General features: G+C 42.7%; 1 protein-coding gene across 1 annotated transcript in view; it reads left to right on the top strand.

Annotated features, from left to right (window-relative positions):
* MPP7 (MAGUK p55 scaffold protein 7) overlaps positions 1-25982 on the top strand; it is a 407772-nt gene that overhangs the window by 4692 nt on the left and 377098 nt on the right. The window contains exon 2 of the mRNA XM_074984915.1: positions 3612-3662. The gene's annotated coding sequence lies outside the window, so the exon portion shown is untranslated. The remainder of the gene's footprint in view (positions 1-3611; positions 3663-25982) is intronic.

The following is a 25982-nucleotide window of genomic DNA, read 5'->3' as shown; positions in this document are numbered from 1 at the left end:
ATTTATCCAATCCACATTCCTTTAATTTGCTGACAAGAATATTGTGGGAGACCATATCAAAAGCTTTGCTAAAGTCAAGATAAATCACATCCATTGATTTTTCCCCTATCCAAAGAGCCAGTTATCTCATTGTAGAAACTAATCAGATTGGTCAGGCATGACTTGCCCTTCATGAATCGATGCTGACTATTCCTCATCACTTTCCCCTCCTCCAAGTGCCTCAAAATGACTTTCTGTCATATGGGTTGGGGGAGTTATAAATACACACTTAGAAGAAAATAATATTAGAGATGTTTCCCTACTTTGAGGCTTTCTTTTACATGTGATTTAAAAATCTAGTTTGAAGGGGGAGGGAAAAGAAAATAGCATAAATCTCAGTTCTATTCCTATTTTCTATTTCTAGTACATATTAAACATTTATATTGCGCACTGACATATTGTAGCACTAGATTTGCTCTTAGATGTTCATGACAGTAAAATCTTTGTTTTACACAGATTCAGTACCTTTAAAGGACTGCAGTTGTACTCTGCTTGTATTACACTGCCTGACAAGCAAACGGATCCCTTGGGTATAAGAGCAAAGGGTGTGCTGGTGCAAACTGTCTCTGGTTAATTAGTCTATATTGAGTTTTAAGAGGCAAAGCTTATATCCTCCCAGTTCCCTTTGTGCAATGCTGCATTAGAAAAGTCTCACTGGTACAGAATGACTGAGCTAGTCAACAACATGTTCAAGTACCATTTCTGTTTGGCTTTCCTGAATAATACAGAAATGACTAAACTAGCTAATGTCAGGGGTACACCTACTATTTGGTACTATAACACTAATGAGGTAAAAATTCTGTTTCCTTGCTTTTACTTTAATTTACTTCACAAATTACTGCAGGTATTTTTGACTGAGTTTCAACTTCTGTCTATTCATCTAGGGTCAGCAACCTTTCCAAGGCAAAGTGTCAAAATTTGACCTTTTGACTTCTATGTGCCAGTCCAAGTGCCAGTGTTATTTTTTTAAAGTCACTAATAGTCCTACTTACAACAACTTCATTAACTAAGAAAGTAAGACACAGCACTTTACCATTTTGGTGGTGATTAGTAGCATTAGCTGGTCTTTTGTTAATCCACAGGTAGCATGGCTTTGAACAAGCTCCTGGGTGCATGGAGAAGAAGGGGCGGGGCTGAGCTCCTGCATCATGTGCCACTCTTGGCACCCAGGCCCAGGGGTGCTGACCCTTGATCTAGCTGTTTGGTCTGCTTATCGTAGCTGACCTTGCTTAATATTGACATGACAACCTCAGATTTTTCTGGGACTCCTGATTGGTATGTCATTGACTTGTGTTCCAGAGTTACATGTATGTTGCCTATTTAAAGAATTTTAAGTGGAAAAAGAACTTGCATTATGCAAGCTCTGATTACAGAGCACTCCAATGACAGTTTTGTACTTCTTGTATTCTCAATGTCATTTGGTCAGAGTGACTGAGTGGCATTTTGTCATTAAGAACTATATACTATGTCTTAAGCAGTATCTCCTATTGCTATGCTTAAACAATTAAAATAGTGCTTTTTTCCAGTTTATGCACAGCTTCAGCCAGTAGAAACAAAATTGAAGTACTTGTGCTGGTTGGCTTACGGAAGCAAGAAATACATCTATTCTCCAGTATCTTGACACAATGGGAATTAAGTGATCACATGCTACTGTTAACTGAAATGCCACTGAAATTAGTGGAAAGTTCCAAAGCCAAATGGAAGGCAGTATATGGCTGTCTGCTTTGTTGGAGTATTTTTTGCCTCTTATTAGTGTATATCTGTGCATTTTTGTTAGATATATACACCTTTTTTAATGTACAGCTTTTCTCTGTGAATTTTCAAGGCTTTTTGGGATATGCTAGATTTGTAACATCTTGACTTTTCTTAAGTGGCTACAATCTGATTGTAATAAGAGTGTATAACATCCAGGGAAACAAGTTAACAAATTGAAATATTAAAACAATTGGATTCTATTTCTTTGATTCTGCGGTTTTAGGTGCTCAGTATTCCTTAGATGAGTTTATTTGTTATGAGTTTGGGTATAAAAAGTTGATGTGTAGATTTAACTTTTCTCTTGCACAGGTTTATGTCAACAGGCTTTTTGAAGTCCTGCTGTCAGAGGTACATTGGGGATGTAGAAACAGGTGGTTGATCAAAGTGGGAGAGTGGAAATGGGGAGTTATAGAGATGTGGCACGTAGAAAGATGAGGTGAAGACTTTTGTAGGAATTGTTCTTAGCTTAGAATAGACCCTGGGCTCTTGGAGTTGAGAACCCATATCTAAAAATAGTTACAATAGGCAATGCTTAATGATTCTCCATGGGGAGAAGGATAGTTCAGTGGTTAGCACATTGGCCTTTTAAAACCCAGGGTTGTGAGTTCAGTCTTTGAGGAAGCCTTTCAAAGGTCTGGGGCAGATCAGATTTAAAAAAAAAAATACAAAATCTGTCAGGGATGACAATATGTCTGGCTGTGACTGCAGGGGATTGGACTCAAATGACCTCAAAAGGTCCCTTCCAGCTCTATGTGATATGATATACTCACTCAACTGAGACATCCTTTCTTCCTCATAGAAGAGATCTGCTGTCTGGACACAGTCTGTCAACCAAACTTCTGTTGCCAGATGTTTTGTCAGAAGAAGGCTGCAGTCTCAACATAGTTTCTGTCTCTGAGTTAGGCTATCATCCAAGTCTCAAGAAGGCTGTCAGTATTATGTGTGAGGACATTACATCTGTCTTGGATAGAAAACAAACTGGTTGAAATGCTCTTTGACAATTCTTTCGCATGCGTCGGTGTCATTTGTATGATTTTAGCTAAGATTAGGAATGGGCTTAGGCTGGTTTATGGCTATTGCGTCAGACCACATCTGGAGAAATGCTGATCACCAGCAGGCCATTGCTCAGTACCACACAGGACCTTGGCCTTTGTGAATGGTGCAATATCTATTTTAAAAATAATTCCATTTTGAAATATGATTCTGTGCTTAACCCCTCCTTCCCAAAACCTTAGTCTGTCACAAATCTACTCTTCTCTGTATATGTTCAGACCCCAATCTGCTACTACAGCTAGAACAATGTTTTCTATTTTTTAAATTGTTTAGCTGGTACCAATCACGTAAGCTTTGTTATGTTCTGGCTTGGGCATCAGTTCCAATTCCAGAGGTGCATTCTGTGGAATTTGAGGACCCTTGCATGGCACAGGTTCAATTTGAGTTATGTAATCTGGTGTTTATGTACATGCCAGGAATAACACAGTTTGTGAGGTAGCTTTTTGCAGGCCTGAAGTTTACTAACACTTTATTTTTACTTACGAGCTGACAAATTTGATCTGATCTGGAAATTGACTCAAATATAGAATCTCCTGGTGCCATTTTTACCCATCTAATACTCAGAATGGAATCACACTTGAAAGAGATACTTGTAAAACCAAGAGAGGCATTTTGGATGTGTATTTAGGCACTTCTCTTTAACAGGAATGCCACTCAGTAATGATTTAAACTTTTGCACAATAGCATGTGGGTTATTTGTTGTGTGTGACAAATGCAGAGGTGCTCTTTAATAACTACTGCTCCTATATCTTCTCCCCGTGTAGTATTCGCCACATGGTGAGTGAAGTAATGTCTTATTGGATCAGCTTCTGAAGGTGAGAAACAAACTTTAAGTTCCCTCACGCACTTTGTCTCTAACACCCTGGGACAGACATGACTACAACTGTACTGTATACACCCTGCATTATTTAACCTAGCCATACATTGGGGTGGATATCTTACCTAGGGAAGAGGAGGCCCTTTTGAATCATTACCTGACAGCTTACCCTTAAGGGCCGTAAGCGACAACACCAGAGTGACTAGCCGCAGTGGCTTTAGCATGGCCTTTTGGGTGGCACCCAAACCAATTTGAATGAGAGAAATAGAGAGCCGCAAGCAATCAGAAGGATGTGGGTTTGCTAAGGGCCTATAGAGTCTGTTCTGTTACTGTAACTTAAATGGAAGTCTATCTAACTTGGCTGATAGTAAAACAGAAGGTTAAATATGCCTAAAGCAGGGGTCTGCAACCAAAATCCTGCCTTGGGGCTCTCAGCTGGTTGTGTGACACCCATGAGAGAGATGACATATGGGATTCGCCCCCTTTGCCCCACTCCTGGCTGCTCACTGAGCTGAGGTGGGGGGGGGAGGTTGGAGGTAGGGTCTCCTCTATGCTCTGAGCCTTTGCACGGAGGTGCTGGGCTGCTGTGCAAGCTCCCTACTCTGCTGTACCCATCCCAGTGCTTTGCACAAGCCCCCTGCCCATGTGAGGCACCCACCTGCAACACTGGGCACCCTGTTACTGGGGTAGTCCCACCATACCTGGGAGGGATGTTGTTCAGCAGCCCTGATGCTTGGTGCAGGAAATGGGGTGTGCTGTGGCAGCCTGACCCCTGCCTTCCGCCAGCCCTGCAGCAGCCTGACCCCCACACCAGCCCTGCAGACCAGCCCCACAGACTGACACCATGACAGCCCGACCCCTGTGCCAGCCCCACATCCCCAACCCACAGCAGTCTTAACCCCCCATCGCCAGCCCCGCAGACTGGCCTAGCGGCAGCCTGATCCCCACCTTCCCTCCCCACCAGCCCACTAGACCTAACGTGCGGCAGCCTGACCCCACCCCCCACCGGACCACACACCCAACCTTCAGCAGCCTGAACCCCCCACCCACCCCACGGACCCAACCAGCCACCAGGTTTTAACCTCCCTCCCACTCATGGCCCCAAACTGCTCCAAGCCTTTAAATTCCACCCCCCAACCCAATGTTCACTTACCTTTCAAAAGCAGCACCACATTCTGCCACTCCTTCTCCCAGTTAGGAGCACTAGGAACCAATCAGACACTTTTACCTGTATTCTAATAGGTATTTGGAGTCCTCTTACGAGTTTTTGCCTACGAGCAGAAAGCTGGGAACCAATTGTGCTCGTATAGCGAGGGATAAGTGTAGTTTCCTCTCTCCATTCTGAAAACTGAGCATTTATCTCTACCCTTTGTTTCCTATCTTTTTATAAGCAGTTATCAATCCATGGGAGGAAATGGGTCTTACCCACCTAAGCTCATTACCTAATAATTAAAATGGTTAGTCTTTTAAGGTGTTACAGGACTGCTTGCTTTCCTCTTATACCACAACATCTTATAATAATCTACACCAAAATTATATTGTAGAGTGACACCAGCAAATTTCCAGTCCCAGACTTGTCTCCAGAAACATCTTGTACTGCTCCTAGCTCTTTCCTTCTCTGCAATACAAGTTCACTGAAAGGTCTGTAATGTCATTAACAGAAAATGACATGCAAACACTTATCTCAAGGAGATAATATAACTCATCTAGAAAAAAACAATAAAACAAATTTAACTATAGGATAATTTTAATTAATTACATGTAACGAGGCATACAACGTCCGAATTGCTTACAAAGAAATAAAAGACAAAAAACCAAATTAATACCTAAATTAACAAGTTGAATGAAATCAAAGGTTTTTCTTACTATATGCTTTTAGTTGCTGAATTCCTTCAGTCAAGTCCTTCCTCCCATGTTCAATGATGCTTCCTTGCCTTTTAAATATTGTTGATCCCGTGAGTAGAGATGATTTTTGTCCTCTATTTCCCCTTAAAGCAATTCTCTTTTTTGAGAATCATCTCCAGTTGAGGTTCAGATGAGAGCAAGTCTGTTTGAGATGGGGACCCCTAGCTGTTTATTTGCCAAAATATAAGTCTTTCACTCTTCTCCTAGCCAAAGAATGGCCACTTAAGCAAGTATCTGATTTTGCTGACACCTGGCTGAGGTGCTGACTAGCCTTTCAGCCTGAGGAACTGAGGTGGACTGCTGCCCCACAATTCAAATGTGCCTTAGTAACTGTAAGGGAGTGAGAGGAAGGCCTGGTAGTGCAGGGGCTAAGCAGAGCCTGTTGGCCCAATTAGTCCCACCCTGTGTCACCTGCAGCCCGTGTCAGGCCTGGAGGCAGGATAAAAGGAAGGAAGCTAGGCCCATTCAAGGCTGAACTGCAAGGAGGCAGGAGCTGGCTTGGATGCCCACAGGGCCCAAGCTGGAGCTACTCTTGGGTCGGCTGCAGGAGGATACAGCCTCCAAACTCTCCTTCAGGCTTGCAGGGGCGAACCCCTGCAAATCAGCCCCCTAAGGAGGGGGAAATTAGACTCTTGGGCTGTGTCTACGCTACTAAGAAACTTCAAAAGGGGGAACATCGAAAATCAAAATAAGGTATTTCAAAATAGCGCAGCTACACACACAAAGCGGATCGCTGTACCGACCCACTATTTTGAAAGAAATCCCCCTCCCTGCCCGTGCTTCAAAAGGGAGCGTCCACACAGGAACACGGCCGCTTTCGAATTAATCAGCTAGGAAACACCACACATGGGGTCATGTGGCCGACAAGCCCTTCCAGGTCCCACAGCCAGCAGATCCTGTAAAGGGCCCCTCCCAAACACACTCATCCTGCGCACACACAGCACTGGAGAGCAGCACACAGCACTGCGTGGACCATGCTCTGAGAACAGGAGGAAAGAACGGAAAAAACCAAGACATATACAGATGATCTATTCCACTCCATAACTATGGTGGATAAATGCTTTAAGTAGATACAAACCAGGGAATAAAATGTTATTTGGGTACTACGGTGTGAGTGCTGGAGCTGAATGACTCACTTCACTCTTTATAGAGAGTATGAATGAGAGGACACGATGAACATTTACATAGGCTGACTATTGCCAACTCTCTCGTTATAAGTAGTATGATATTTGGTATCTTTCTTAAACCCTTAGCTCCTGGAGTCATGTGATTATGTGAAAATATCAGCTGTTTAAAAAAAAATTTCTAGCCTTCATCGTTCTTGGAGAAAGTGTGCCCCTTAAAGGCTTAAAATCCAAAAGGCTAATTTAAAAAATACAAACAACTCCTTCACCCCAAAAAACCCCTAAAAATTATTATTTTTATAACCTTTCTATTTTTTAACTCAAACATGATTTTTGGGATGGAGCTGTTATGTTTTTGAATCTATGGGTCAGGAAATCCTGTCAGAGTGATAAGCTTTGTGCAGGAGTGATCATTAAACGTCTAAGATGAGGAAAAAGTAAGATCTTGTTTCTTTCCCCTATACTGTGGGATTTTCATTAAGAATTAGGGAGAGAAAAAAACAGTTTTGAGCTGGTTCCTGCACCTAGATTCACCTTAGAATGATCTTAGGGAAGTATGTGGAGTCACTATGCTGGTTCTGCTGATTAAATGGAGGATTCCAGGCTTCACAGCTGCCAGGCTGGTATCTTTGATGTGGCACTACCTTTTGTTGGGCAAGAATGAGAGGAAGTAAGAACAAATATTGTACTCATATGTTATCTGATTGTCAAAAAACTAGTGTGAGAACAAACACTCAGGATGGGATCATGCAAAGCGTCTAGGAAATATTCATCGTTTACAGAATGTGACAAATTTCAAATCCACTTGGTTTTCAAATAATTTTTATTGCCTCCATAGAGGATACGTGTGGTGCAAATTACTGACATCAGAGATAATGAAAGCTAAATGTGAAGTTACAAAAACATGGCACATGTAAGAGAATTAATCGTACATCATTATGAATCTTCCTTGGTGTATGTCCCTCTCATTTTAGGCATGTAAGAGTTTGCTGTTTGTTGAGGGGGAGAAGGGTGTATTTGACTCCAAAATAACTATACTTCTCACCCCACAAAACAAGAAGTAGAGACAGTCATCTCAACTTAGGTCAGTAGGTTTTATATACACCACTCTTTCTAAACGCTCAATCTAGCTAGTTTAAAGGAACCCCACAACTCCTTCCCACCCCAGTCCCCCATAGTTTGCAATGTATTTGAAGTTTTAAAATTAAACACCTTTACTTACAGTTTGTGTTCCCTTCACATTCTGCATACACTGACTGGATCATATTCTGATCTCTGTTCTGACAGTTTACATTCTGAAATAATGTGACTGATTTCAGTTCAGTCACTCTGGATTTCTCCTGGTGCAATTGAGTACAAAGCAGTCCTCTGCCGCTTTCCTCCTTTGTCCCTTGCAGAGTAGTAGCCAACACTGTTCTATTTTATTCGTTTTGTAAGCTGTCAGGACTTGAACCAAAGCAGCACTGTATGGAAGAGCATGCCTCATGAAATAATAAGTTTGATATATGAGAAGACTAAAGTGAAATAGGGTTTCATGCTGGAAATGTTTACCGTTGTCACCTGTGCCTCGACACTGAAAGCCTCAGCACAGAACTGGGAACTGGGCTCCTTAATTTGCACATACTCCCTCTACTGGTTCTGCCGCAGCTAAATATAAACAGCTGGATCTTCTGTGTGCTACACTGTGAACACTGAATATAATTTATTAACTTCTCAGTAAAGCATATGAATGTATATTCTGAATTCAGGTGGCATTTCCAACAGATTGTAGTAATTTCCAGCTAGTTAACATGTATGTTCTAGATGTTAAAGTAGCACTAATGAAGCTGTATGGGACAAAACCCTGGGGTCCTTATTCAACTTTTACTCAAGAGTTTAATATGAGTTTTATTTAAATAAAAATCAAAAAAGGGCCTCATAATTTGGATTTATAAAATGTCTCTTTAGCAGGTGCACTGTGTTACTGAATGTCAAGGTGACCCTGCATGAAACCAATATTTTTTACAGGTGTAAAAGCTGCTGTTGGTACAATTTTAACAGCTTCTTCTGCTTAGTTTTTTTTTTTCCTGTAGTGTTACCTTATTTATTACTTTTAGGAAAGCTTTAAATAAGAGATCACAGAAAAGTTCATACATAAATAAAATTATTAGCTTTGTTTATCTTGCTTGTCCTTCATATCTTAATGACAAAGTATGGGTTCCAGATAAGATAAAATAAGTATTGGAAATTATATTTTAAAACATAGTTTGTATACAATCAGCCTTCTAAATAAAGGAACATTAGCAATTCTAACTAATGGGCTTTTGGAATACATATAAGCTGCGTCTACACGTGCACGCTACTTCGAAGTAGCGGCAGTAACTTCGAAATAGCGCCCGTCACGTCTACACGTGTTGGGCGCTATTTCGAAGTTGAAATCGACGTTAGGCGGCGAGACATCGAAGTCGCTAACCCCATGAGGGGATGGGAATAGCGCCCTACTTCGACGTTCAACATCGAAGTAGGGACGTGTAGACAATCCGCGTCCCGCAACATCGAAATAGCGGGGTCCTCCATGGCGGCCATCAGCTGGGGGGTTGAGAGATACTCTCTCTCCAGCCCTTGCGGGGCTCTGTGGTCACCGTGGGCAGCAGCCCTTAGCCCAGGGCTTCTGGCTGCTGCTGCTGTAGCTGGGGGTCCGTGCTGCATATACAGGGTCTGCAACTAGTTGTTGGCTCTGTGTATCTTGCACTGTTTACTGAAAGTGTGTCTGGGAGGGGCCCTTTAAGGGAGCGACTTGCTGTTGAGTCCGCCCCGTGACCCTGTCTGCAGCTGTGCCTGGCTCCCTTATTTCGATGTGTGCTACTTTGGCGTGTAGACGTTCCCTCGCTGCGCCTATTTCGATGTCGGGCTGCGCAACGTCGAAGTTGAACATCGACGTTGCCGGCCCTGGAGGACGTGTAGACGTTATTCATCGAAATAGCCTATTTCGATGTCGCAACATCGAAATAAGCTACTTCGAAGTAGCGTGCACGTGTAGACGTAGCCATATATGAAGGGTGAGATTGTCAAAGGTACTCAGCATCCAGCACTTCTCAGGGTGATGCTTGTTAAATTAAATGTATGTATTACAGTGGGGTGGATTTGTATGTAACCTCTCCGTGAAAGAGATGTGGCAGATCTGAGACCTGGCAGCCCAAAAGATTTCACTGCAATTGTGCCACACAAATATTGACTTCAGGGTGGTAAATAAGTGGATTTCCTGGGGAATCCCTGCCAATTCCCCTGACAAAAAAGAGTCACTGTCTGCTGATTACCTGTCATAGAATGTCAAAATCTAATACCCAAATTACATAAAGAAATAGCTTATCCATCCAAGCTGGGTTCTGGATCTAAGATGGATGAACTTGTAATCAAGCAGAAAAAACAGTTGTGGGATTTGAAGGACTGAAATTTACCAGAGCTTAGGCTGGAGTTGGCGATTGCCTCTGTTAAGCTTTTTAGGGTGCTTGTATAGTCTCTCATTGATTTAAGAGGTTCTTTCTATAATGCTTTTAGATTGAGAATAAACATGGCTGCTGTCACATTCCAGGGTGGAATCCAGACCATTTGCCATGAAACAATGACAATGCTTATGGGCAGATTTTCAAACTAATCATCACTCAGCATACTGTTACCTGCTGGAAATTTGGTGTCACTCCCACACTTTAGGGTGCACACCTGTACCTGGTTCTCAGGCTCTGTTAATTTACATACCCACCATTATCTGCTCTGAAATCTTGGGTGCTTCACAATGCTTTGTTCTTGTAGCTCCCACTGTGGACTGTTCACATAGAGTCAAAGAGCATTCAGGCCATACCTGGAGTAAATTAGGCCAGGTCTACACTAGACATTGATGATATATATGCAATTTTAGCTAATGCAATTGTGTAGCTATAGTCAACTTATCTACAATCGACTTACCTGGCTGTTCTCAGAGGGGGAGATCAATGGGAGAAACTCTCTTGTTAACCTCTCTTACTTCTCATGATAGTGAGGAGTATGGGGTCAACTGATGACCCCAGATAGTTTGATTTTGCACGTCCCTGTTAGACACAGGCTGAACTTCCATGGAGTGAAGATACACCCTCTGTGTACCTACAGTGCTGGTCCAGCGACTCGTACCTCAGCAGCTTGTCAGCAACATATCAATCACACTCTGACTTCCAGCAGCTTGTGTTATGACTTGTGAGGCGACCCTAACACACTCAGACTCCTGAATTTTCCTCAAAATGTGTGATTTTCATGGTCCAGCCCTCTTCCGGACAATTCACATCATAAAAGTCTTTTGCCCCCGTGAGAGGTTAACATCCAACAGTTTGCAAATGTAGCTGGAGTTACCAAAACAGTTCAGTTTAACCACAACAGTGTATTAGTTCTAATCTAAGAACAAAATGTGTTTATGTAACTATAAACAGATGCATTCATGACCTAAGCACAACCTATAAAAGTCAGAAATGGATATACAAAATAAAGCTAAAATTCTTTCTGGAAGCTGAACTTAGCCAAAGAGGCTTGGTTCAAGGTGAAATGTTTACCACAGGTTCCCAGAAATTTGCTGACCAAATTTTGATGTCAGGAGAACCTCTCAAAGTCAAACAGTTATTTCTTTTGTCTTCTGAGATGAAAGAGAGACAGGTAGAATGAGAGGGAGAGGTTCCTGGGGTAATTTTTTGCTCTTCATTTTTACATTCCAGTTCTCCTTTGAAGTGGATTCTTCTGAAGATTACCCTTAAAGGCTAATTTGTTTCAAACCTTACAGAAGGTGATATGGAGTCTGGGGGGTTCAGATGGTCGTGTGCTCTTTCTTCTCACTGCATATGCTGAGATGTAGATTTGCCTTCTCTTCTTCTTGCAGTCTCAAGGATCCTGTTTATTACTTACATATAAACACAGATAAACATAGATTTCTTTAATTAGGATAGACCTGTTTGTCCACTCCTATTTGGTAAGGGCTGTGTGGGTTTGAACATATGCTGCGATCATAATACAGAAGGAATTCATAACTTTATGTATAACGTTACCACACACATTTCGCCATAACATGATTGACCCGTGAGTTATTAGTTTTCAAATGACACCTCACAAGGTATAATTTTGTACAAAAATGATTACACTCGTGCATAGTGTGAATACAGGCAGCACTGGGTCACACTTGTGTATAATGAACTGTGTGGTCATTTATAATTACGACCAATACGCCGGTCAAAGATCTCAGAGATAAAACAATGTGCAGACACTGGCATTTTAGGCAGTGTAGCTTGCTGAGGATATTACAGTGTGTGGCATAAGCAGTGGGTGAACCTCTGGCTTGTGGAAGCAAAGTTCAGCCCCACTGCTTCTGTACCCACCAGAGCCCAGCCCCCATTGTGGCTGTCAGCTCCTGTCCAGTTCCCTGACCCAGACTCCACCCCATAGTCACTAGCTTCTGCTCTGGCCTAGTGCCTCCCACCCTGGTGCACAGAGTCTTCCCATGCCTATGATACCTGTCTATGATACCTGATACCTGGTAGGGAGCCATGCAGCCTCCAAACCCTGGTCAGGAGGGTTTCTGCTCAACAGAGGTTACAACTGGAAGACAGAAATCTAAGGTGGGTGCCCTCAGTGATGCACAGAGGGGAAATATTCTGATGCATTTGTCCTGAAACCGTGACAATGCTTATGGGTAGATTTTCAACACAATCAGCACCCAGCATATTCTTTTGAAACATCTGGTCTTTCTTAAGGTGCCTTGCTGGGAGTTGAGCTGTTCTGCAAATTTGGACCCAAGCATATAGAGAGTGTTCTGTGTACTTAAGGAGTGACAATTACAGCATTTGAATTCTGGCTTGTGTTTTGGTAGACCCTACATTGCAGTAGACACTGCAGCTGTACTGAATGGACTGTCCCAAATGAAATAAATGTACAATTTAAAAAGATGTGTAAATGCATGAAGGTTAGGAGAAGGATGTACAGTTGACAAAATTATGTAGTTTATGTATTATTATACACACAGTATTCACTGATTTTTAAAGTCGCATCAGGACAAAACTGCCCACCTAGAAATCTTAAAAGCATGGAATATGATAGTAAGGGAAAAGTTTCCAGCATTGCTACCATCTTCACGTTGCCTCTAATTATGTCCATTATCTGTGCTGTCGCTCCTTGAGGCATTACTTTGCCACTAGAGCATATGGAATAGCAATATGTACCCCAACTTCAGCTCATGTCCCCACACAAATCCTAGATGGCAGTCTCATCTAGCTGGCATATCTGACTGTCAGGCAGTCCATTATTTCAGAAATTTCTTTTACCCTAGCAAGGCTGGATGCCAGCAACTTCAACGAAGAGTGTCCTCTTATTAAGAATATTGGAAAAGCAGCATAGTCATAGAACCTCTACTGCTCCTCCTTCCCCGAATAAATGATTACACTCCTTTGAGGACTCATGAGATAAACCTAATCGTGTCTAGAAAGAAAACGTTAGCAGATGTCATTCCCTTTTCCTTCACAAAAAAGGTAAATTCATTACACTCCACCCAGGGCAAATTACCAGACTTGCCTGATTTAAAATTAGACATCTTGCTACATATTTAGACACCTAAACAAACTGTCTGACATTTTTCCTCAGAGGTGCTCAGAACATCAAGTGCACTTCAGTTTTATCTTCAGGCAGCCAAATTTAACAATAGTGGCCATAGTCAACAGTACAATACTTAACAAAAGATGCAAGGAAAAATTGCTTCCTGGCCCTGGATGAATACTGTAATTTGGTTACCTCCACCATTACATTATTTTACCATGCAAACAATATTAATGTCCATTACATTATTCAACTGATTACAAAATGTAGCTGAGCACATTTATTTCTTCAGTTAGCCTCATTCTCTGCTGCTTTACCCTTTGTGTAATCATTTATTTATACTGTCCAAACCTGACATAAAATATTGTCAAACAAGAATTTTGTATACCAGAGGAAGAGGTTTTTACACTCATGCTGCAGAGGTGTTAATGATGGCATGAAGCAATTGGGAATCATCCACAGCATGTCACACACGGAAGGAATGCACAATTTGCTTAAACAAAATCAAGGAAATGTAATGCCTAATTATCATCGGTATGCTTTCAACCTTGTTGTGCATAAATAAGGATACCTCTACTAAGAGAACATTGGCTATTCCCACCCTCTATGACAGGCATGGGGAACATATGGCCCGTGGGGTCTGCTTAGTGTAGGGAGGAAGCAGCTCTGTGCCCTAGGGGCACAGCAGAGCAAAGAAGCTGTGTCTCTGTGCTTGTTTGCTGTCTCCACACCCATTGTTCCAACTGGCTGGGAATTACAGCAATGAGAGAGACTGAGAAAAGAACACTTGGAAGATTAGTTATTGACAGATGTGACTTGGTAGGTACTGCAATAGGTTGTTTAAATGAGGGGAAACAGGTTTGGAAGTTCATTTGGACTAACTGAAGCCAGCACAGGTTGGCAGCATCAGAGAAGAATTATTTTCAGTCACAGGAAAAAGGTTAACAAAGCCTGCACTATGCTCCAACACTCTTGGCAGCTGTTACTGATTTAGCCTTGAAGGACACCTGCCTTTACTAGCTGTAGGGAGAACTCACCAGGGGAGTGTAGCTGCTCTGATAAATGAGGAGGAGAGATAATTAGAAAGTGAAGGAATGGCTAAAGTCGTCAGAATATCTCTCTCCCCTGACCATCTGCACACAGGCTCTCTCCCTAAGCTGCTGCCTCGGGGAAGTGAAAAGTCACCTTTGTCATAAACCTTGATCAGGATCAGATGTGCTAAGGGAAAGGCCATGCTCAAATATCAAAGGGCCTCTAATGTGCCAAAGTGTGTGTGGGAGAGAGTGTGCACAAGCAAGCCAGTGCCAGAGGACTGTAATTTAAGATTGGCCGTCACCATTAACTGGAAACTATGTGCTCTTGAATTGTAATGATCCTGGGAATGCTTGTTTTATTTTGTTTCAGTTCCATTGGAAATCGTTGCAGCATTACTAATATAAGCTACTGAACAAAACACAATGATTAATCATATATATATACATCCCAGAAATATTTTTCTCTACTGCTCTCTCAGCAGTGATAGTGCTGTGCTGTGTTTTGTTTTTCAATTCTACATTCCACAAGCCAAGGGCAGCCTGGCCTGCCATGGCTCAGTTCTTTGTTTTTGCATCTTTATTTGGCTAAATAGCTCCATATTTTGCATTCTCATGAATCAAATCCAGCCTGAATTTTGAAGCAAGAGGAGTCTAAGCAGATTTTTGCTCTCACAGTACCATTGGTTATCTACATAAGGACTCTGTCATTAAATTAAAAGACTGACGATTACAAAACAAAAGAAACTTATTGCATCCTTGCAATAAAATATATAACAATGGTAGAATAGTATGTCAGTCCTACATGTGCAACTTCTCTTCTTTAATTTTGTAAAGTGTCTAACAGGAAATTAGGCCTGATCCTGAAAGCCTTTTCTGAAACCATGTAAATTGCAGTTTAGATTCAAATCTAGACTCAAATATTTCTTCATAATGGATCCAAATTGGAATATGAATCAAACCTGAACTTTGGAAAAATTCAAATTCAATTTTATAGCTCAATTTCTGCTCCAATTAAAATTTGTGTTGCTTAAACTGCCAGAAACTCTAGTCTCCTGAGCCAAAGTATTGAATATTCTGGCTCCCAATCAAATATTCTATGCTAAATCAAACAGGATTCTTATCTCAGAATCTCGTTACAAAACCTCTCTTTACTTCCATTTAAATACTTGGATCTGAATATTTATTTTTCAGTTTTGGGCTTTAATCTTGGCATGAATCTATGTAACATACTAGTTGAAATATTTTCACAAAAAAACCCCCTACATAAATTAATGATGTACAGTCATCCATAATGGAAAAACCATCACTGATATTGGAGCTATTTGCAGGATTTGTAACTTGTGCTCTGAGAATCAGATAAATGTGTTGATATAAAAGTCAAACAGCGTCATTGCTTCCCCCTTTCACCACACTGACTATATCTATACTAGTCCCAGAACTTTAAAAGGGACATGATAATGAACCTAATTGAAAGATGCTAATGAGGTGCTTCCATGAATATGCAGCACCTAATTAGCATAATTGCAGCCACATCACTTTTGACCGTCTACATAAAAGGACCCCGCACACTTCGAAATCCCCTTATTCCTATTTGGTTATAGGAATAGCCAATAGGAATAGGTTATTTCGAAGCGTGCGGGGTCCTTTCGAAAAGGATCCTGTGTAGAGGAGCTGTGTGCGATTGAAAGTGGCACTTTCAAAGTGCCGTGGCCACTATTATGCTAATGAGGCACTGCATATTCATGGAAGCACCTCATTAGCATCTTTCGATTAGGTTCATTATCATTCCCCTTTCAAAGTTCTGGGGCTAGTGCAGACATAGCACTCTGTATAGTAATGATTCTCAACCAGGCATACATAGTATATGCCTAGAAATAGGCAGAGGTCTTCCAGAGGAACATCAACTCATTTAGGTACTTGCCTAGTCTTACAAGGGGCTATATAAAAAGTACCAGCAAAGTCAGTACAAACTAAAATTTCATACCACAATGACTTGTTCATATTACTCTATATGCTATATATGGACATGTAAGTACAATATTTATATTCCCATTGATTTCTTTCATAATTTTCTGGTAAAAATGAGAAAGGCATTGTCTGCAGGGAAATCACTGAGCCATTATTATATTGGTGTAATGTAAATATATAAAATAGATGTCTAGCAAGAATGGGGCTGCAGCCACATTTTAAGTAGCAAGAGAAACGTTCTGCTTCTGAAACTGGCTCATGAAAATCATTAGTTACAAAAAGAACATTAAGGGTCAGGATAAACTCATACAATCAAAGAATCCACCATTGAAAACAGTCTATTTCTAGAAAGTCCTCAAACTAGAGTGTGAAAGTCTTAAATACAGTGGGCCAGATGCTGGTCTCATGTACCAGATGTATTTAGCAGCATCCTTTTTTATACTTGGTAGCTGTGTAAAGAAATGTGAGGGCAGAACTCAACCCAAAATAAGCTGATATATATAGATATGGGAACAAAATGAATATATGCACAGACCTCTTCTAAAAATCTCCTGAACTGGTCCTGTAGCAGCTCCATAATTTTCATTTTCTTATCTAGTATTTTTGCTTGACTTTAGCAAGTTTAGATCTTACAGACGATTTCAATATTTGTTAAACCTATTATGGGTCTGAGGTTGTGAGGGTGTATTGTTTGATTGTTTTTTAGAGATGCTCAAAGGCAACTAGTTTGCGGGTTGCAAGGGGGGCACTAGCAGTGTTCCCTGTAAGCTGAGTACTTAGGTGATCACCAAGCAGAGATTCAGGTGCTGCCCAGCTGATTAGCAAGGTGCTCAGTGCCACCCATAGTAGGTCCCATCTGTTTTTAATGGTGGTGTACATCTACACATGCCTTGGTGCATATAACAAAATTTATTTCACACATGGATGGAAAAAATTAGAGGGCACACTGGGCTCTGGCCATGTGCCCTGGCCCACCCATGCCCCTCCTCTCCAAGTCCATGCTCCACTCATGCCCCTCTCCCTCTTGCCCCTGCCTCACTTTCTGCCCACCCCTTCTCCTCCCCCTCTTCCTACTCCATCCCCACTCACCTCTTCCTGCAGAAGTGCCACATCAATTCCGGGAGACCGGGGTGGTTCCCACCCACCACACAGTGGCACAGCCTGAGAGCTGTGCGAGCTTTCTAACTCGCACCAGATGAGGGGTGGGACTGTTCCCAAACTCCCTGGAAGTGGCATGGTGCTAAAAGTGACGGGGGAGGTGAGGGGAGGAAGGAAGGCGTGCTGGGGGTGCATGTGACTCTTTGTGCATCTCCCATGCGTTGTCTCTGGCAATGCTGCATGGCATTTGGATAAAAGGCCTGCCAAATGCACTTGGAGGCCCATTTTTAAAAGGTATTGTGATGGAATGGGGGGTGGGTGTGAGAGAGTCAGGCTGGATGTGTGTGTGACAGGCAGAGCAGCTCACAGCAATGACCCCCTGGTGCTGTAACCTAAGCTGGCAGGTAACACGTCTGACCTGAACAAGGAGCAGGGAAGAGCTGAGCTGGGTTTGAATCCGACGGGTAGTTAGAACTTGGGGGGAGAGGGAGTTGGAAGGCAGCCAGCCTGGCTGAGGGGGAAGCTACACCCCAGATAGGGCACCCCTTGAGCTCTTCTCCCTGAGATGGGATGGAATGACTGTCTCTGCCTGCTGTACTGACACTTCTGTACTGAGCTGTGCCTCTGTTGACTACTAGACTTCCTGTTCTACCTGCTGAGTGAGAGTCACTCCTGCCTGTGGACCGGGAGCAATGCTTGGGGACCCCTGAACCCCATCACAGATATTTAGGCACCTAATGATATAAGTAGGCAGGGCTGGTTCTAGAGGAGACAAGCAGGGCAGTTGCTCTGAGTGCTATCTGAGAATCATAGAACACTGGGACTGGAAGGGACCTCAGGAGGCCATCGAGTCCAGCCCTCTGCCCTAATGGAAGGACCAAGTACTGTCTAAACCATCCCTGATAGACATCTATCTAACCTGTTCTTAAATATCTCCAGAGATGGAGATTCCACAGCCTTCCTTGGCAATTTATTCCACTGTTCGACCACTCTGACAGTTAGGAACTTTTTCCTAATGTCCAACCTAAACCTCACTTGCTGCAGTTTAAGCCCGTTGCCTCTTGTTCTATCCTCAGAGGCCAAGAACAACAAGTTTTCTCCTTCCTCCTTATGACTCCCTGCTGTGCTTCCTGACTGCTTTCTGGAGGGGGTTTTATTGGCTGCCTGGGGAAGGAGCAGAGGCAAAACACTTTCTGCCCTGCCTAAGCCTGCTGTTGCAGACAGATGCCTCATGGGATATTCAAAAGCACCACCTATGTGTCTGTCTTCAGTGGATCTGGACACTTGAATACCTTTAAAAATGTGGCCTTTGGTCTTTATAACAGCTACCCTTGGTTTGCAGTAGCTGATGACTGTGGCAGCTTCACTCCAGAATTAGGACCCAATGATACACGGTCTGGGGTCCATATTCATACAATGTCCTTGTACGTGTATCGCTCAGAGGGTAGATACCCATTAAAATGCTGGACTAGTTATGCTTGTGGTACTTAAGTGGAATAACCTTGCTGATTCCTGTATCATTCCCACTGACAAAGCTGTGGCATCTTTGGGATATCAGACCCTTGGGATATCAGAATCTTTAAGAGAGGATAAGCTGGATGGACAGGTGTGAATACTTAAGGCAGAAGATGAGATAGTAATAGAAGAGTGTAGTTAGGTAGAGCGGCTCAATGCTTATTTTGCTTCATGCTTCTCACCAAAAATAGGTGTGGCTGGACAACCAGCAAACTTATCATGGACATTAAAGTAGAAGGGATACATATGGGATAAGTAAAAAAACACATCAGAGATCTTCTGACTAATTTGATGTATTCAAGTCAGTGAAGCCTGATGCTATTCACCCCAGGACACTGAAGGAATTCACTGAATAAATCTTGAAGCCACTGCAATACTTGCAAACTCATGAATGACAGGAGAGGTCCTGGAAGATCAGAGAAGAGCAAATATAGCACTCAGCATTAAAAGGGTAAAGAGGAGTTGCCAGGGAACTGTAGACCAGTCAATCTGACTTTATACCTGGGAAACTACTAGAGCATACAGGGGCAATCACTAGCAGCCAGTGTGGGTTTACTAAGAACAAATCATGCCAAACCAGCTTGATTTCCCTCTTTGACAGGGTAACTGATGGGGTGGGACGGGGGGCAGGAGTGAAAGGAATATCAGGGCATCATATACTTGGGCTTTAGGAAGGCTTTTGACAAAATCGCACATAACATTCTGATAAGTACGACCATGAATTAGGCTTGAAAGAACTACGATTCAGTGCATATAAATTGGTTAAACACCCACAAAAATGAGAAACTGTTCATGGAATGATATCTGATTGAAAGGAGCTCTTGAGTGGGGTTCCACAGGGACCTGTTCTGGGTCTGGTGTTAACATCTTTTATATGGGAAGATACAACATATTGATCAAATCTGGCACAAAGCACACACGGTGGGGATCAGGGTGGGGTGAGGTTTGCAATCACTTTGGAGGATAGAGTTAAAATTCAAAAGGATTTTCTAAATTTGAGAACTTGAATACAAACAACAAAATTAAATTCAACAAAGACAAATGTGAGATGCTAGCCTTAGGGAAGGAAAACCAAATGCACGCACTAACTCAACTGGACTGAGAAGGATCTATGAGTTCTGATGCAAAAAAAAAAAAAAAGCGGATGTAATTAATAAAGGCATAGGATGCAAGAAATGGGAAGCAATAGTACTGATCCATTTGCTGCTGGTTTTGCCTCAGCTGAAGCATCATGTCCAATTTTGGTCATCAGTGTATAGAAAAGATGTGGAGAAACTGGAAAGAATCCACAGGCATGTGACAATAATGATCAAAATGATGAAATGCAAACCATATAAGCAAAGGCTGAAGAAACTGAGTACGTTTAGTCTGAAAAAAAGGAGATTAAATAGGATCTGATAGCTCTATTTAAATACTAAAAAAGCTTCCAAAAAGCTAGAGAAACGTTGTTCTCTCTTGTCACAAGGGGAAAGAAAGCAAGAGGCAGTGGATTCAAACTGCACCACAGCAGAGTCAGGTTATATCCCAGGAAAATCTTTGTAGCTAAGAACAGTAGAAAAATGGAACAGACTGCTAGGGAGGTAATGGAAGTTCCTTCACTGGAGATTTTCAAAATGAGGCTGGAAAGTCACCTGTCTGGGATGGTTTCAACTCAGCGAATCCTATCTCTTGGCAGGGGCTTGGACTAGCTGACCCTTGAGGTCCCTCCTGAGCCTACGGTTATACGATTTTATTAGGAAATCATCCACACTACATTGAGGAAGTGTATGAAGCAGGATATACATGGGAAATTGCCTCATAGTGAGGGTTACTGGCCTAGTTGATAAAGGGGAATTAGGAGATGTTATATCTTGGTATTTAGCTAGCCATTTGACTCAGACTCTAAAAAAAAAAACCGAGGTAAAATGTATTTTGAGGGAACTCAAGTAATCTAGATCAGTATTTCTCAACTTGGGGGTTGAAGGCCCTGTTGACAGGGGCAACACAGGACAGGTTTGGGTGGGGAGGAAATCGCAAATGCACAGAACAGCTCAGGTCCCCATGCTACAAGATTCTCCACAAAGCAAAATTATGTGCTTCATCCATTCACTTCCAGCTCATGTTATACATGAGCCAGAAATACATTTTACCTCTGATTTACCATATACATAGACCAGTACTTCTCATTCTTCTGTTATGCCCACATCTATGGATACCGTATCTATGGATATGGTGTATGGGGTGTCCAGGGAGGGGTAGCACCTCTGGTGCGGGGACTTGTTGTGTCTCTTCGGGGGCAGTTCATGCACCTTTGGTCCCCACCTGGCACCCAGCTCTCACCTGTGTCTCCAAGAAGCTGTAGCATGCAGCGGCCACACCCGGATAAACTGCTTCCACAGGCAGGCTAAACCAGGTGAGGATAGCCGGCACATCTGAAACCTGCGGTGAGATAGGGAATTGCCTATCCCAGCATGCAAAGTCGGCCCGGGCGGATGAGATCAACAGCAAGATCCAATGACCAGGAAGGCAGTTCTGTCATGCTCTGTGGAGAGTGAAGGGCATGACAAGGCACCAAAGACAGCATGGCCATCCACTGCAGCCTAGGAAGTCCCAGCCATGATGACTCTTCGTACCACTGGAACCAGGCTTCTGAGGTCGGGAAAGTGGAACTGCCCCTGTGCAATGGCTTTTCCATTTTAAACATTCTCTCGCACAGGTTCTTTGCACATTCTCATCACTTCTGTCTACCTCAAAGTCCTGCAGCGATGGCGGAGGGGCGGAGTGACAGTGGAGGTGACCACTGGGAGTTGTCGCTCCAAACCTGCATGTAGGCAGCCTGTGGACTTTGGTCGCTCGACTCTGATCCCAGGATGACAGAGGAGCTTGGCAGCATCCCAAGCGACTGAGCATGCCTTTTTGGGAACAGCACTGCTCACCCTCAAAATGAGGGAGGGGCCTAGAAAAGGTGTCCCAAAAATTGCTCGTCCCAGTCAAAATGGCCAGCCTGCCGCAGCTGCCACTTTTACCTTCACAGTGGTCGAAAAACAGTGAAAAGAAAGATGATATTTGCAGCATGGACCTTTCACACCCTCTTGGACAGGGAGAATGCTATGAGGCTTGAGAGAAGAACAGCCCTCATAGCAAGAGAACTGGCACGTTATAACATTGACATAGCTGACCTGAGTGAGACCAGACTGACAGAGGAAGGATCCATCTGTGAACCAAAAGGAGGTTACACCTTCTTCTGGAAAGGTAGGCCAGAAAATGAAGATAGAATCCACGGAGTGGGACTTGCCATCAAGACATCACTTCTGCACCAGCTTCCTGACCTACCAACTTGATGAAGCTCCACTTCCCCCTCAACACCTCTCACCACGTTACAGTCATCAGCGCTTACACCCCCACACTGACTAACAGAGACGAAGCACAGGAAGTTTCTGCGAGGACCTTGACCATCTTGTGAAAGCAACTTCTCCTAATGACAAGCTTCTTCTGTTGGGTGACTTCAACACCAAGGTAGGCAAGGACTGTAGGACCTGGAAAGGGGTGCTGGGGCATCATGGTGTTGGGAACATGAATGCCAGTGGCTGCCTTCTGCTGAGCTTGTGTGCAGAAAATGACCTGACGATTACCAACACTCTCTTCAGACAAGCCAATAAATACAAGGCCACATGGATGCACCCGAGATCAAAACAGTGGCACCTGATTAACTATGTCATCAGTCGCAGATGGTACATTCGAGATGTTAAGATCACCAGGGCCATGCAGGGAGCTGAGTGCTGGACTGATCATAGACTCGTCAGATCAGTCCTTATGCTGCAAGGACTGCTTGTTATTGGTGAACATCAGTTCACCTTTCACCTACTCATTTTCACCAGGAAGCTAAAATACAACTGTCTGAGACAACCGACTTTTTCTAGTCTCTAAATAGTGTTCGCATAATTCACCACTGGCCTGAGCATGTTGATTCCCCAGTAGTCAAAGGAGCTGTACCAGTGGTTTACTTGGACCTGTTGTACTATTATGCACTGAGGATAAAAGTCACTCCTTTGCAGCAAGTATCAGAGAGATAGCTGGGTTAGTCTGTATCTTTGAGAACAATAAGAAGTCCTGTGGCACCTTGTAGACTAAGGCGTCACAGGACTTCTTATTTTTCCTTTGCAGCAAGACTTCATGAAGCCTGTGCATCTGTTATGACCCATTTAAGCCCTATTTGAGTATTTAAGGGTGCATAGGCCCTTGTGCTGGCTCCTCACCTGGGATGAATTTCACTGAACTGATGCTGTTTCAACTACACCAGTTACTGGCTGTGTCCATTAAATCATCTTTATGTCATGTTATTGATGTGGCCTGGGGTTCTAAGAGAGAATACTTTAATAATGAAGAAAATTATTTTCTCTTTTGGGAAATGAGGAATGGTATGTAGGATTGGGTAAAAATCATCAACTACTATATTTTGTTCCAGCAACATTGTTAAAAAGCCACAGCAGGTGGCAGTGTAACACATCTACATACTTCAGCAAAATACAGTCTGAAAATCTCTGCATGCATTTAACTTAATGAAGCAGTAATTAATTTCTGTTTCTTGCGCTCATCTAAAGACTTAATTGTAACTCTGTGACTGTGTCTACACTTTCAGAAAACTTCGAAATGGCCATGCCACATCAAAGCATACTAATGAGGTGCTGAAATGAATATTCAGTGCCTTATTAGCATGCCGCCAGCCACAGCACTTCAAAAGTGCCACAGTTCCCCTTGTCTTTCTTTTTGAAAGAACCCTGCCAACATCGAAATCCCCTTATTCCTAATCCCCCTCTACTACACTGAAAGTGAGCATCTGCGAGGGGAGTATTTAGCTTTGTGACTCTCTACAAGGGGCCCTGCAGACCTACTACACCTTACCCTTGGAAGCAGCAAAGTGACAGGAAAGGAGCAGAGAAGGTGTTCTCCAGGCCTACTTAAAGAGACCTTCTCAAACCAGCCAATGCTATGGAACAAGGGGATTTTGATGTTGACAGGGTTCTTTCAAAAAGGACCCCCCTGTAGACAAGCCGCAGGCGAGTGAACTGCGGCACTTTCGAAATGCTGCGGCCGGTGGTATGCTAATGAGGAGCTGAATATTCATTTCATTAGTATTCTTTGATCTGGCCATTAGCATGGCCATTTCAAAGTTTTCTGTAAGTATAGACGTAGCCTGTATCTGTACTGAAACGTCTTCTGAGTAACTTCTACACAAACTTGGGTTTCTTCAACACAAACACTCTAGCTTCTTAACCTTCATGTGAAAAATCCTAAGGGGACATGACTACTTAAAAATCCCAACCTGCTCTTGTTGTAAGCTGCAATCCTAAAATAACTGCAAATGAAAGACAGAGCAAATGTTTTTCTCTCTGCTACCCATGTCCTCCATTTTTCTAGTTTTGTGCATTTAGTAGCACTTTGTTTAGTCGCCATTTCTTCTGTGCAGTCAATTTCTCCTGTTTCTGTGTCTCTTTCACACAATGTCCTAAAGAAAAACAAATTTAAATGTGATTGAAAACCCACAGGAATTAGCAGGGGGAATTCATGGACATGGATTGTGACTAAAACTATGTGACCAGATTTCCTCTAGACACCAAATTCCCATTTCCAAGTGTTCTGTAATAATGGCATTATAACTGTGATAGCCTAATACTGCAGAATTGATTCTATTGTAATTTACACCTTTGTCTGAAGACCCCCCATATTTAAATAAATATATGACTTCTGATTCTTCTCTTCAATTGACCTAATAATACTCTAACACAGGTCTATGGGAGATGGAAACCTTCACAAGTTCTTCTTTGGCAATTCCTTTTCATTTTTATGTGAGAAGAATGAGGTAAGGAATCTGGCCTCCAACACCGTTGGAGCTGATAGGCACTACTGAAGGCAAAGAGAAGTGTAAGACCTTTATCTTTGCACCAACTGTCAAACCCCCTTGACAGCATGGCTCTGACATCACCCTTCCAGGGAGACCACTCCTGGCAAATGCCTTCAGAACTTTGTGTAGGATAGGAGAATGAACCATCTCAAATTAATATTAACTTGTTCAGCATTAATTTTCACAAGTTTGAAGGCAGAAAATGCTGAGTCCTGCTGTCCCACCGGCTCAAGCCTTTCCATACCATTTGCAAGTCAAAGCAGAGCACCCTTCCTCACATCTCTGGTCTCAAGCAGGAACTGACTCATTAGGCCTTGCTGCTCCTTTTATCTGAACTTTGGCTGTTTTGAGAAGGCCTCTTTAAGTAGGCCTTGAGAACATCTTCTCTGCTCCTTTCCTGTCACTTTGCTGCTTCCTAGGGTAAGGTGTAGTAGGTCTGCAAGGCCCCTTGTAGAGAGTTGCAAAGATAAATACTCCCATTGCAGATGCTCACTTCCCTGTAGTATGACCTTAATTAACCTCTGCTTCCTGAAACAAGATCAGTGCTGCTCAAAGCGCAGCTGAGCCTGGCATTGCAGGAGGTGGTTGTAAGCTCTTCAGAAAGGAGTGCACTGAGCATATAAATTTTATGTCCTCTCTCTTGTGGAGTTCATGCATTCCTGAATCAAGCAGCTTTTTAAAACAATCAGCCTATGGTACACGTCTCTGTTTCAGAGAGGTTCTTAAAGTCCACCACTGAAATGCTTCATACATACAACCCACAGATCTCACAAAACTCTCATGGTTTCAAAACTAATTTAACACTTCAGAATTACTCAACAGCATTAGCTTCATGGCTGGATTAACACTTTGTGGGCCAAGCACCAAACATTTTTGTGGGTCTCCATGGAGTCATTATCGGCCCCTTCTGAGTGTGTGCTTCATAAGGCAGTGCTAGAATACACCTAGTACTGAGTCTGAGAGGCATCTTTCATTTTGTCACAAACCACTGCAAGATTGTATGAACTGCTATACACCACTTCCTCAGCCCCCAGTTTTTTCCTCATTGAACTTTACGTTCATGTGGGTATGCCAGTGTCCACAGTGAGCAGAAATTTCAGAGTAATCAGGAGAAACACCCCACAGATTTCTCTCTTTCCTCAAACAGACATCCTATAGTCATGTCTTCAGGACCACCCTATTTCACCAGTCATTGTATGTGACCTGGTCTCAGC

This window comes from Carettochelys insculpta, chromosome 2, assembly GCF_033958435.1.
Source record: "Carettochelys insculpta isolate YL-2023 chromosome 2, ASM3395843v1, whole genome shotgun sequence".
Classification (NCBI taxonomy): Eukaryota; Metazoa; Chordata; order Testudines; family Carettochelyidae; genus Carettochelys; species Carettochelys insculpta.
This window is presented reverse-complemented; position numbering and strand designations above follow the sequence as displayed.